We start from the raw sequence: 12,914 nt of genomic DNA, 5'->3' as shown, positions 1-12,914 counted from the left end.
CCACCTCCTTGGTAATTTCTAGACTCTAATTTTGCTCCCTAATCAAGGTACCCTTCACTTCTGTGCTCCCTAGCTAGCCTTTTCTGCTTGATTTCTCTGCTTCCCAGTGGCCAGTTATAAACAGGAGCACCTTGAGTAAAAAAGAGTCAAAAATCAGGTTCACCTTTTGTGCTTCTCTTCTCCTGGGGATTTGGTTTCTTCAGGTTCTCACTGCCTGGCCAGCTTTCTAAAGCCAATAGAATTTATATGCTATCCAATTTTTTTTAGTTCTTCTCAGAGGGTGGGTTTGTTCATAACAGTCTTCCCTACCATAACTAAAAATTGAAATTCCTCCAGCATGAGTTATTTTGAAGCATATAACATTTTTATTCCTATAACACAAATGGTGCACACCTGCCAAAATTGAAGACTTTCCAGATGTAGAATACCTCCCTTGCAACTGAAAAAACAAAATCAGGTGCATTTATAACATTATGTTTGAAATGAGAAATGTGAATAATGAGTAACAAGAGCTGCAAAATGTTTGCTTAGAATATTAGTATTCCAGCATTGCAAAGGAGACCACAAATCATCTGAAGTTGCCAAAATCATAATTCTAATTCGGGCCTTTAAAGTAGAGAGAACTCAGGGAGGGTACAAGTTTGATGCTCCCGTATTTTAAATAAAGAAATGTCAAATAGAGTTTAAAATTTCGAGTGGTGTTTAAAATGTTGATATTTAATAAATTAGCATTTTAAACTCACAGATTTCTATATGTTATTAGGTGATTTACAAGATAATTACAATATTGATAAAATATTAATTTATAGTGTTGCAGAAAATGGCAGGCAAGTTAGAGCAGTTTGAGGAACTTAGTTTTCTTTCAACATTTGCAGTACATCTTTATGACTGTGTGCAGAACTTCTTTTGAAGGTAATGTTAAGGGTCTAAAAAACGAGGCTGTGGACAAACACACTCCCCTCCTCTGGCACTGTAATAGACTCTGGTTCACATATGCTCTTTCTTAACTCTAATTAAATGAGCTGATGTTAGTGTCATGTTTTAGTCAATATTATATATCAATGACAGAGCTAATCACCAAAATACATTATAAGAGTAGGAGTCCTAGGTTCCCAATGGGGTATAGAACAACTCCAGAAATTTTCTGAAAGGAAATTATATATATATATTTTTCCACCCTAAACACAGCACACAGTTCATCTTCTCTTTGCAGTTTTGATAATATCACTGTCTTTCCCCCCCATTCTCTACAAAATTCAGTTTGAATAATTTTTAAAAAATGGATTCTCATAGTAGTCCTAAAACCTTAAAAAAATATTTCTTGACAGTTGGCCTTCCTATAATTTTGCAACTTGGACTGTTCAGCTTTAAGAGCTTGGTTTTTCAATGTTAGTGTGTTTGAAATGGTCTTGAGGTTTTGTGGTTGCTGTTGATTCTTTGCAGAACTTAACTTAAAACGCTAGCTTCCTTTTGTTTGGTGAACTGGCCAGGCCCTGTGAGTGCGTGCAGACCGTGGAAGTGCCCAAGCAGCCTTGCCATTAAAAAAGAATCCGATTTGGAATTCAGACAGATGCCCTAACTCTGCACATTTCCCTGAGAAATCTGGCTTTTTTAGGTAAGTGCAAAAGACTTGGGCTGGGGGGCATGTGAATAGAGGTTATGCATAAAGAGAGCATGCCAGACTTACCAACATAGTTCTAATTCAGAATCTTCAGACAGTCTTACTGTGAAAAACAAGCTGATGGGACGAAGTGAGAGAGTGGCATGGACATATATACACTACCAAACGTAAAATAGATAGCTAGGGGGAAGCAGCCGCATAGCACAGGGAGATCGGCTCCATGCTTTGTGTCCAAATAGAGGGGTGGGAGAGGGAGGGTGGGAGGGAGATGCAAGAGGGCGGAGATATGGGGATATATGTATATATATAGCCAATGCACTTTGTTATACAGCAGAAACTAACACACCATTGTAAAGCAATTATACTCCAATAAAGAAAAATATTGGAAAAAAAACCAAGCTTATCTACTCTGACCACAACTCCTCCTTTATAGAAACAATTGTTTTGTTCTTCCTGTGTAGTACACACTACTCTGAGTTTGACACCTAATTTTTATTAGTGGTTAAATATGGACAAAAATGTTTTCAAAATCGATCAAAAAAAAAAAAAGGACTCTGGCTAAAACCCTCATAGAAGTCTTTAGGGGATCTGGTATTGCTTTCACATATTATTCATATGTTTATCTTTTAAGTAGTTTTATTATTTTTTATTATGAAAATCTTTAAACTCTATTATTGCTAATATTGTCATATATAGCTTGAAACCATTCTGGCAGCCCTAATCGATAGAAGAAAACAATCAGTAGCAATCAGGTACTTTGAAATTTCTAAAAGAATATATTCAAGATAGCATGTGTGATTTTGTGATAATGGTTATCATAATTCTTTGCATTCCATTTTTACAGTATTACATGACAGGAGGAATCTGAAAATAACTTTAAAAATCACTTAATTAGAAGTTAGCAACGGCATCTGTTCAAATATTTTCCTTAAGTAAGTTCCTTCCATACCCTTATTTCCTTTCACAAGAAGTATTGCATTTCAAACATGTGGAATGGAAAATAATGCAAAGTTTAAAAAAGTAGTCAGTAATGCGCAGCCTGAGTTTCATAGCTGAGTCTTGCTTCATTTCCAATCCCGGTTCTTGGCAATGATTTTTTTTTTTTTTTTTTTTTTTTTTTTTGTTGCGGTACGCGGACCTCTCACTGTTGTGGCCTGTCCCGTTGCGGAGCACAGGCTCAGCGGCCATGGCTCACGGGCCCAGCCGCTCCACTGCATGTGGGATTTTCCCAGATTGGGGCACGAACCCGCGTCCCCTGCATCGGCAGGCGGACTCTCAGCCACTGCGCCACCAGGGAAGCCCTTTGGCAATGATTTTTAAGAGTTATAAAATGGAAGATATAGACTAGATCATGTGACCCCAAAGGAGTTTATGGATGATACTTAAGGTAATCCACCAATCCCCTAACATTGTATACAAAGATCTGAGTGTTTGTAAATATGTGCTTTTTTTTTTTGCAGAGATCTCTTTGTGATCTCTGACCCAAAACTAGCCTCCTTTTCCGGATAAGGAAACTGAGACCCAAAGAGGAGGTGAGAATTGATAAAAGTGGTGCCCTACCCAAGGGGTATTTCAACACACTTCATTTCCCATCTTAAAAAAAAATCAGATTAACAACCCCTAGATTCTTTTTTTTTTTTTGCGGTACGCGGGCCTCTCACTGCTGTGGCCTCTCCCATTGTGGAGCACAGGCTCCGGACGCGCAGGCTCAGCGGCCATGGCTCACGGGCCCAGCCACTCCGCGGCATGTGGGATCTTCCCCGACCGGGACATGAACCCGTGTCCCCTGCATCAGCAGGCGGACTCTCAACCACTGCGCCACCAGGGAAGCCCTGCGCTTTTTTAATGGGAAAAAAGTTCTACAGATTTCATTAGATTTTCTAAGTGCTCTAAAACCCAGTTAAGATTAAGGACCACAGGACTAGCTGATTCCTAAAAATTCCAAATCTAAAATTCAAGGGAACGCTTATTGGGTGTCTACCATGTCTAAGCCTCTGTGCTGGAACCATAAGAGATGTTAGCATATTATGACTAAAATAACACATCAAAGATATTTTAAAGAATATTTGAATATGCACAAATCAGTGATATCCTTCCAAGTAATAACCTTGAGAAAAATCCTGTAATTGGTCAAACATTTCTGAAAATAGTGCTTTGCAAAATGTCTTCAAATCTATTATGAATTAAGTAAAAATATTCATCAAATATTCTCATTGTCCTATCTTGTTTTTGATGACAATAGCATTATTCATGACAATCATAATCAAACTTCATCTAAGCAGAGTCTCTTTCCTAAAAATATGATTTCCTTAAGGGCAGGAACTATGCTTTTTTTAATCTTTGTATTCTGGAAAGGTGTTTGTCCCATACTGAGTACTCAACATCTCTGGAATGAATATATGAATGAATGAAAAGATAAAGACACTGTCATTAAGATTATGTACAATAAATACAAAAGGCTTTGAACCCCAAATGCTCTAAAAACAGTAGTTACTGAGTCCAAAGATTGCTTTTCTTTTCAACTTTGGACGTAACTGGGATTTCAAAATACTTGGTCAACTAAAGATTGCAGTTCCTGAAGATTAAGCCATTTTTTAAAAGAGTGAAGTCTGTTGAATTTAATTCACATGTTACAGATTTTCCAGTAACTTAGCCTCTGGGATCGAGGGACTGGAGAGTGAAGCTTTGTTAATGAATAGCAGCATTCTCAGCATCAGGTAGGAAGTTGTACCAGCTGAGCATTACACATAAAAGGAAGGTTTTCCTGGGCAATCCAAAAGTCAGATCTAATAGAGTTTAGGATATCACTCTGCTCCCTGATAAAGAAGTTCAGCCTGACCTCCAGTGCATGGTTAATTGACGATGCCCAAATCTGAGCACTGTTGGCTGGGGAGTCCCCAAAGCTACAGGGGGTGGGAAATGACTTGAGATCCAAACATACCTCTCTTCTCTCTCTGGGAATAATTTCATTTTCTGAAAGAGAAATTCAATCTACAATAGCTGGTTTATGGTTCATTCAATTCTTTAGGGAAATTTAAATCCTAAGATTGAAAAAAAAATTAAGAAATGTTTAAAGAAAAGACTACAGAGATTTGTATAATCTGGTGCTATGCCTGAACATCCTTATTCTAAAGGGTGCGTCCTCTTCCTCCCCTCCCTTTACTCCTCCTCGGCCTCAGAAACTGAGGGAAATAGCAACTTGTTGTTCACTTTGGGGTGTAATTATAGAGTGTGCCAGTGCAGTATCTGTCTTAAGTGATATCATTTGTTCAATTATCAATATTTGGAGGTTTTGCATATCACTGGATATCCTTAGAGATTAAGACTAGTCAGACAGAGTCCCCAAACCAGAAGCTTCATACATGGAATCTCAAATATATAGCTCATTTCTGTTCTTGGTCCAAGGTCTCGCTTAAGTGATGACGAGGAGCTCAGTCCCCTCCTGAAGATTTCTGGAGACCTGGTTTACACGTTCTACAAATCCATGACAGTGGGTGCCCCTCAGTCTAACTGCTGCCCTCAGGTCTATCTGAATATCATCTCTCCACCTCTCTGGTCCACTTTATTCCAACAGGTGGACAAGGTCCCTTCGGTTTCCTCTCAGACACAACTAACTTGAATCTGTGACACGCTTTTGGGGGGCAAACTCTTTCTTAAAGGACTAGATAATCAATATTTTAGGTTTTGAGGGCCATACAATCTCTGTTGCAACTACTTAGTTCTCCAGTTGTAGTATGAAAACAGCCAGAGATGATACATAAATAAATAGGCACTGCTGTGATCAGATAAAAACTTTACAAAAACATGTGGCTGGCCCATGGGCTATAGTTTTCTGGCCCATGAATTATATGAAGGCTTGATAACAGCTTAAGAAATTACAATGTTTTAGACAGAAATGAAAAACTCAAAGTTAGAGATCACCTGCTAGAGGCATCAGCACTTCTTCCAAGCAGCCATTCTCATTAGCCCTGGTTTGAGGCCATGCTGCTGGGGCCTACTTATCATCCTGGGCAGAGGTCTTCTCTCCTCCTTATCTTTACATCCACAAATTTAAGTCTCTTCCTTCCTACGTTAATCCTCAGTTAGAGGGTGTCAAAAATAAGTTCATATCATAATTATCTCAGAAGAGCAAGACCCATTGAACAGAATTGTGGTCCATCTGGGTCTGCAGCATCTTCAGTACTCATAGTGTCACTTACCTTCCATTTGTACAGCTAAAAGGCTCACCAAAATTAGGCTTTCTTGACTAAATGGAGAGTCCACCCTAAAAAACTCTTTTCCTGTTTCTTCTTAAAATTTTGGTAAAGTATACATAACAGAAAATTTACCAATTTAACCATTTTTATGTGTACAGTTCATTGGCATTAAGTACATTCACATTATTGTGCAACCATCGCCACTATCCATCTCCAGAACTTTTTCTTCATCCTGAACTGAAACACTGTACCTTTTAAACAATAACTCCCCATTCCTCCTACCCCAGCCTCTGGTAACAACCATTTTACTTTAAGTCTCTTTGAGTTTGACTATTTTAAGTTATTCACATAAATGGAACCATTATATCTGTTCTTTTGTGTAAAAAGCAAATTCTTGCTTCTATTCTTAGAATCACATGAAAAAATAAACTGCCTATCTATTCTGGCTTCCAGCTATCTCTGGTCTAGAAATATTGGGGACTAGTCTGAGAACACCTGACTGTATATTTTTCATAAATTATATCCCACTATTCTCCAGTCTCTTTCCTCTGCATCAACTACTAGGACATCTCCTCTTTCCTCAAATGCACATCACACATTATTTTCTTTGGAATATTGTGATCCACACCTTTAATGCCACCAAATTACAATGGCTTTAGGAGCTCTGTGAACCAGGGGCAGAGCAATATGTTTATTTCTTATTATTTCACAGCAGATACAGTGGCATTCATGTAATTAATTCAGCATAGACTGCATAAGATTATTTTAGTGCAGGTCTTATCTTTTCCTATACTGTAATCTCTTTGCAAAGTAATGACCCTATCAAGCACAGACTGTATTCTATGCAAGGGCTTAATTTAGAGAAACTTTAGTTGGTATTTGAACATGAGATTCAAGAATTAAGAAAAGAATCATCACATTCATCAATTCCCTCCCCCCTTTCTCCCTCTCTCTCCCTCTCTCTTTCTGTCCATACTCCATTAAACATAATCTAACCTAAAAATATCTCTACCAAGAGCAAAATTGTTAAACTGGTCGTTTCAGATCTCTTCCCATGAAGAAAATTTGACATAAAAACACTTCAGTTTCTCTTAATTGAATTTTCAGAAAAAAAATATAATAGGAATATAGGAATTATTATATCTACTTCACTCCTTATAATATTATATAGAGAAAGACATACAGAAATATTCAAAGATGTTTATGATCCCTGCTTTCCAGGAGACAATAATATAGTTGGAGAGACACAATTTATCCATGTAAAACAAATGCAAAGGTCATAAGTCATTATGAGACTCTATTTTTGTCAAATGCTTTGTAGCTTATAAGGAGGAGGTAGGTATATTAATCTTTATTTTACTATTAATTTTTTCAGAAAATTTAATTAAGAGAACGTGAAAGTTTAATGTCAAATTTTTCTTTAGGTGAAAAGATCTGGAACAGACCAATTCTAAGACTTTTCTCTTGGCAGAGGCAATTACAGAAAAAAAAAAGTGGTTAGATAATGTTTATTAGATCACATAAAAGGAAAAAGAATAAGTGCAAATCATTGGTCAAATGATTGGATGGGTGACTAGTTTTCTAAAACAGGTCTTTAATACCATTAAGTCTTATTAGAAAAAATTTAAAGTGTTTTATCAAGAAAGCTATTGCTTTCCGGAAGAACATGTGAACTGGATTACACAGAAAACTCTGTCCTAGGCCAGGTTTGAGACTATTTTTCCTTTATACTGCAAATGATGAAATCAGGCTTAAGGTCACCTGGATACCCTGGCAGATCAGGAGAGTGAATTTTGTCTTCAAGTTCTGAATTTTCCCCATCAGCCTCCACACTCAGGCATGAGTTGTGTGATGCAGACTCTGAGTGCTGGGGTAATTCAGTGAGGAGGAACGTCCCTGAAGACGGAGAGGTCTGAAGGTTGAGACTCTTAAATGAGACTTGATGTGTGGATGAAATTTGGATAAACAACAAGGAATATGACACTCAGTTACATTAAAGTAGTTATTCTCAAGGTGAGTCTGTATTGGAATCGCCTGAACAGCTTGTTAAGGGTACCAATATCGAGGTCTCCCCATAGATTCTGATCCAGGGGTCTGAGGTGGGGTCCCTCTGGACATCAGTGGTTTGACTGATCTTCCTAGGTGATTCTGAAGGCTTGTGGTTGGATGGTTGGTTCTTTTTCATCCCATATTCCTAACCTTGTATTTTAAGTGCTAACAGCAGGGACATAACTAACAGCTGCTCCAAGGGCTTAAGTCTAAGAGAAGGAGGAATGGAGAAGTTTCTAAGATGTTCAGAAAGACAATCTATACATCCTGGCCCCAGTGCCCAGCACTGTGTGATACATACAAGAGAGGCTGTCAGAGGGGGAGACATAGGCTTTATTCTTTACTAGATTGGCTTTCTTTATAAAAAGTTCTGATTCTCTCAGCCGTTACACACTTCTAAGTGACACACACATCTTCCATGCTCCAGACCATGGTCAACTTCAACAATCCTTAGCTTCTTCTGTCAGTAAAAGGTAGATCACAATATCTAACTCATATAAGAATTATAAGAATCGAAAGAAATAACGTTTGAAAAATGCCTAGGACATAACACTATTCAATAATTATTACTCTTCTTCCCTGCTACCACCATTATACAGTTTATAGTTTTTATAATACAAATAAAACAAACTGAAACTATTCATATCTCACTGTCAATGACTTTCAGCCAAAGACCACAGGGACACCTGTAGTTGGACAACTCGGGTTTATGATTCATTGCAGGGAGGGAAAGCACACACCATGGGGAACCATGGGCACCTCAGTAAAGCAGTGTTAGAAACAATCTATTATAGGGTTTGAACTTTCATGGGGGTGATTCAGGGGAGTGTCTAAGGATGTGGGGCTTCATTCTGTACTGGATGCTGTCATAAGGCAGAAAAAATTTTACCCTCAATGAAGAAAAAGAAGTCATTAATTTTAATCAGGAAAGGGAGTATTTGGTATTTTATGGATGGTCCCATGACCTTGTTTTTGTCTATGCTTAGATAAAATTACACAGGGACCTTGCTTTGTTTTTTTTTTTTTTATACAGCAGGTTCTTATCAGTTATCCATTTTATACATATTAGTGTATACATGTCAATCCCAATCTCTCAATTCATTCCACCACCCCCGCTTTCCCCCCTTGGTGTCCATACGCTTGTTCTCTACATCTGTGTCTCTATTTCTGCCTTGCAAACCAGTTCATTTGTACCATTTTTCTAGATTCTATATATATGTGTTAATATACGATATTTGTTTTTCTTTTTCTGACTTACTTCACTCTGTATGACACTCTCTAGATCCATCCACGTCTCTACAAATGACCCAATTTCGTTCCCTTTTATGGCTGAGTAATAGTCCATTGTATATATGTACCACATCTTCTTTATCCATTTGTCTGTTGATGGGCATTTAGGTTACTTCCATGACCTGGCTATTGTAAATAGTGCTGCAAGGGGACCTTGTTTTGTTTGATTCTATCAGAGTGACTTTACCTGAGAGGCCCCCCTTTCTCTTTCTTTCTTCTGAGATGAAACAGAATAGAAATTTAAATTTAAATAAAAATAAAATAAAAAATAAATAAAAATAAAATTTATTTCTATTTAAATAAATTTAAATAGAAAGACTGAGCATTTTGGGGGCACTTACTAAATCATGCTTAGCTTTAATCCTCCCAACAATCTCACATGTATATTATCTACATAAGGGGGGATTTGAAGCCAGATCTGACTTCTAACTATAGAAGCTTCCAGTCTGGTGTGCTACCACCTTGTTGAGCTGTGCTTTGGTCACCACCGGAGACCATGAATAAATTCCTGCCCATCACTCTAAATGGATCACACTCAAGTTTACTTACAACAGAAAAAAATCCTTTGATCTATAATCAAAGACTGGCAACATTTTTTGTTGTTGTTATAAAATAACAGATAGTAAATATTTTGAGTTTTGTAGGCTATACCATCCCTATCATGACTACTCAACTGCCACTGTAGCAAGAAAGTAGCCACAGATCATACTTGAACAGATGAGCATGGCTGTGTTCTAATGAAACTTTACTTATAAAATTGGTTAGCAAGTGGGATTTGGCCCTTGGGCTGTAGTTTGCAAACCCATGCTCTAGATTACAAGTAGCCAGAAATCCCAAATCAATTTGACTTTTTAAAATTGTATTTTACATTTTGAATAATTAAATATGTGTAAATTGCTAATTTTAAAAATTGAAACTATGTGTAATAGTTAAATATTTATAGATATAAATGGGTTTATTTAGTCCGGGGTTTGTTTATTTATTTAAATAAACTGCCAATTTCTAGGCATGATAAAGAATCAGGATGGTGCCTCATACCATTTTCTTCTCTGATCCTGTACAGTGAGAACTGGAGCTTGAGAGGCCAAAGGGCCTAACAGGTAGTCCGTGCCTCCTTTCATTATTTCTTAAAGGATAACTCTTGTTAGCTAAAATGAAGCTCAGGGAGTTGAACACTTGTCCTCAATTAACCATATTATGGTAGAGCTGGTGTTAAGCCCCACAGTCTTTTCACTACACCCTATGCCTCAATTTTAATAAATTATTGAATTGATGGCTTGGGAGCATACTAAGATGCTTGGGTTGCTTTCTGAATCATCAAAGAAAAATTATATGATCAGAATAAACTTAGTGCAATGTGTATTTTGTTACAGTTTAACTCTTTGAAAAATTTGGGTTAGGGGGTGAATGTGGAAACTGAAATTCAGTAGCATAGCATTGGAAAGGCATTGCATGTCCAGCCTCAACATCCAATTCCCTTTTTATAGATTTCTCTTTCAGCAAGGCATAACATAGTGTCTGAGCTAAAAAAAAAAAAAAAAAAAAAAAAAAGATCACCTACCATCAGCGTGTCAGATTGTCTTCATTTGTGACTTGAGGGTGGAAAGATGGGGTGAGGCATATCACAGGAGATGTTCTACTCTGAATCTTCCCAAGCACATGTGATGCCACTGCTCTGATGAAAAGGGATTTTTAATTAGAATCTCCCATTCTTCAAATGTGCAGAAAAAATGCAAGTGTGTATGGGTAATTGACATATGTATTTGTATGATTTCATACTTAAAATTGAATATCACACAATGATATTTTTCATGTAAATTAAAAGTCATATAATTTAGACATTAATTTATACCATTTACCCAGCTCCTACATATTTCTATGATACAGCCTACTAGGCAATATTCTTTTTTATAGAAGAGTCTAACCTATGTTCTTTTCCTCCCATAAAGCTTAATTTAAAACCCATCTGCCCCAGGAAATCTATGAATAACCCAGCCTGGGTTTTTCATTCTTCCAGTCCAACCAGGATTTGTACCCTCAGCTTAGACTGTGAAGCAAATGTGGACCCCAGTGATGCATGAAACTATGTGGTTGTGATGAAACATTTTTACAGTAAATATACCCCTAAGAATTCCATTTGAAAACTTAGGGACAATAAATCTCACAATTCACTAGTGATTTAGCAAGTTACAAATAAGTCCTCCAAGGGCTCAAAATGGAATATAGCAAAAAAGAGAATGTATTAATATTTTTCCTCAGTTTCTTTCTCCAACCTCTTATATTGCTTTGTGACATAGTAATAATAATGTAAATATTATATAGTCTTATATAGTAATAATAAATATAAATAAATAACAATTAAGAAAATGATAGCCTATATATTTCTTTGTATGTTTGAATGGGTTGTCGCCAGAGGAATGAAGGGGAGTCTTGCTTTGTGACCCAAGGGGAGACTTCTGATAAGCACCGTCACTCAACACAACTCCCTCCCTTTTATTTCATCCCTGCCTAGAGTTGCCAAAGTTAGAAAACAAAAATACAGGACTCCCAGTTAAATCTGAATTTCAGATAAATTATAAATCATTTTCTTTTAGTAAGTATGTCCCAAATATTACATGGGATACTTATATAAAAATAATCACTTGTTGTTTATGTGGATTTCAAACCTGAGTATGCTGTATTTTATCTGTCAACTCTACACACAAAACCTTGAGCCTCAGTTTTCACATAGTGAGTTTTCTGGTTTGAAAGAATTTGACAGACCAATCACAAGCCCTGAAATTGAAACTGTGATTAAAAATCTTCCAACAAATAAAAGCCCAGGACCAGATGGCTTCACAGGTGAATTCTATCAAACATTTAGAGAAGAGCTAACACCCATCCTTCTCAAACTCTTCCAAAAGATAGCAGAGGGAGGAACACTCCTTAACTCATTCTATGAGGCCACCATCACCGTGACACCAAAACCAGATAAAGATGTCACAAAAAAAGAAAACTACAGGACAATATCACTGATGAACATAGATGCAAAAATCCTGAACAAAATACTAGCAAACAGAATCCAACAGCACATTAAAAGGATCATACAACATGATCAAGTGGGGTTTATTCCAGCAATGCAAGGATTCTTCAATATATGCAAATCAATCAACATGATACACCATGTTAACAAATTGAAGGAGAAAAACCATATGATCATCTCAACAGATGCAGAGAAAGCTTTCGACAAAATTCAACACCCACTTATGATAAAAACCCTGCAGAAAGCAGGCATAGAGGGAACTTACCTCAACATAATAAAGGCCGTATATGACAAACCCACAGCCAGCATCATCCTCAATGGTCAAAAACTGAAACGATTTCCACTAAGATCAGGAACAGGACAAGGATGCCCACTCTCACCACTAATATTCAACATAGTTTTGGAAGTTTTAGCCACAGCAATCAGAGAAGAAAAGAAATAAAAGGAATCCAAATCAGAAGAGAAGAAGTAAAGCTGTCATTGTTTGCAGAAGACATGATACTATACATAGAGAATCCTAAAGTTGCTACCAGAAAACTACTAGAGCTAATCAATGAATTTGGTAAAGTAGCAGGATAAAAAATTAATGCACAGAAATCTCTGGCATTTCTATACACTAATGATGAAAAATCTGAAAGTGAAATTAAGAAAACACTCCCATTTACCATTGCAACAAAAAAAATAAAATATCTAGGAATAAACCTACCTAAGGAGACAAAAGACCTGTATGCAGACA

General features: G+C 37.0%; 1 protein-coding gene across 1 annotated transcript in view; it reads right to left on the bottom strand.

Annotated features, from left to right (window-relative positions):
* The window catches only part of ELMO1 (engulfment and cell motility 1), an 803,227-nt gene that overhangs the window by 722,239 nt on the left and 68,074 nt on the right, over nt 1-12,914 (bottom strand). Inside the window, exon 3 of the mRNA XM_067042328.1 lies at nt 10,718-10,831. The gene's annotated coding sequence lies outside the window, so the exon portion shown is untranslated. The remainder of the gene's footprint in view (nt 1-10,717; nt 10,832-12,914) is intronic.

This window comes from Kogia breviceps, chromosome 9 (assembly GCF_026419965.1).
Source record: "Kogia breviceps isolate mKogBre1 chromosome 9, mKogBre1 haplotype 1, whole genome shotgun sequence".
Taxonomy (NCBI): domain Eukaryota; kingdom Metazoa; phylum Chordata; class Mammalia; order Artiodactyla; family Physeteridae; genus Kogia; species Kogia breviceps.
Note: the sequence above shows the minus strand (reverse complement) of the source record. Positions and strands in the feature narration are given on the sequence as shown.